General features: G+C 35.1%; 1 non-coding gene across 1 annotated transcript; it reads left to right on the plus strand.

Moving 5' to 3' along the window:
* The first annotated feature begins 859 nt into the window (after window positions 1–859).
* On the plus strand, window positions 860–931 carry TRNAQ-UUG (transfer RNA glutamine (anticodon UUG)). The gene has a single exon. It is a non-coding gene; the product is annotated as a tRNA-Gln (tRNA).
* The last annotated feature ends 919 nt before the right edge of the window (window positions 932–1,850 follow it).

Genomic DNA, 1,850 nt, shown 5'->3' on the forward strand with positions numbered 1-1,850 from the left:
TTTTCCCAGCATTAGATCCATTACAATAATGTAATATTAATATATCCAAATTAGGAAATTGAAATTGCTTATTTGTGCCTTTAATGGGAAGATTCTGGGTAGAATGCACATGTCATACTTTTATAATGGATGCATGCAAGTAAAATGAATATCAATTTAAATTATTATTCTTTGACTCTTACATCCCCATAATTGTGCCATAATTCATGCCAGTCACCATAGCTCCATTACATGTATGACTGGTCTGATATTATCTTGTAGGTTTGTTAAGTAATTTCTGAGATAATGTGTCTAAACTACGTAGCCATTTATATTAATATTAATAATAATAATATAAATATGTTGTATTTTTTTCTCCTTCCCATTCATATCAACCCTTGACAATCACAAAAAAGAGGACAAGCTATATGGCTCTAATAATTTAATTTAGAATAATTTAGAGTGTTCTTTGACAGTCTAATCTGGAAGCAATAAGTATTTCTTTGAAACTCACACTTTAATTTTGTACTGTTCTCCCACACAGTGTTACTTCACAGTGTTTGGATTTGTGAGCTCCCCAGCTGGTGATTCCAAATCCAACCTTCTCAATACAGATTGGAAAGCAACTGGCAACAATGCAACAAAGGAGGTTGACAGAGATTATAGCAATTGTAGATATTGATGGGAGAACCCAACGGTGTTCAGTTTTGGCAAGTTTGGCTGAGCTTGCCATGAATTTCGGGTGAGTTCGCTGAACCCGAACCCGAACACTCCATGCCGTCAAAGCTCCACCCCCGGAATCCCATTGTGGGATTTCCCACCTCCTTTTGCTGAAAGGACCTCCCTTTGTTTGCTTAGAAAAGAGGGCAGGAGCATTGCTGGTTCTATAGTATAATGGTTAGCACTCTGGACTTTGAATCCAGCGATCCAGGTTCAAATCTTGGTGGAACCTCCTTTAATTTTTTAATTTTTTAATTTTTAATTTATTATCATTATCATCATCATCATCATCATCATCATCATCATCATCATCATCATGCTTCTTTATATAATAAAAGGGGTTTGGGTCCTTTTAATGCTTTCTTAACCCTGCTGTTCTGTTTGGGTCTGTGAGACCCGAAATCAAAGTTTGAGACCCTGTAAAAAAATTTCCCTACATATCTGAAACTTGAAATTTCATGACTTTTCATCATTTCAGGAGTTCTCTCTATGAGAATTTTTTTTGGGGGGTGGGGGTGGGGGGTTTCTTTCTTGCTGAAAAAAAAAGTCACACTTGTACTGTTCCCGGGTCACCCTGACCCGGACCGAAAACTCTTCATTTGAAGTGCTTATGTTTGGTCAATTTGAAAACTTTTTTCACTTGGAAAGTAGTCTGAACATTTCTGCACACAATGATATGAAAATTGAACTGAAAAAAAAATATGCATATTGCTTTATTTTGATTATAAAAGGCAGACCCCCCCCCCATTTTTGTGAATTTGTTTTCAATTTATAGATAGTTTAGCATGCAAAATGTTTTCAATTTTACTAAAGTTGGTGTGGGAGGTAGTTTGAACATTTCTGAATATAAGAAAAATATAAATGAACAGAAAGAAATGGTTCTTATCGGTTTTTTAAAATCAGAAATAAGCCCCCCTCCCCCTTGGCTGCTTGCAAACATTTTCACTTTATATATTTTTAGGCTCCAAATCCGAAATATTTTTAATATCTTATGCATTCATTTACTCAATTTAACATTGCTGATCATCCAAAAAATATTTTTGGGGTGGGGGCTAATTTTTTTCTGGGCAAAGAAAAAAATCACGTTGAGTCTGTTTCGGGTCATATATGACCCAGACCAAAATGATTTTTTTTAGGTACTTGAATTTGAT

Source organism: Erythrolamprus reginae, chromosome 1, assembly GCF_031021105.1.
Source record: "Erythrolamprus reginae isolate rEryReg1 chromosome 1, rEryReg1.hap1, whole genome shotgun sequence".
NCBI classification, from domain to species: Eukaryota; Metazoa; Chordata; class Lepidosauria; order Squamata; family Dipsadidae; genus Erythrolamprus; species Erythrolamprus reginae.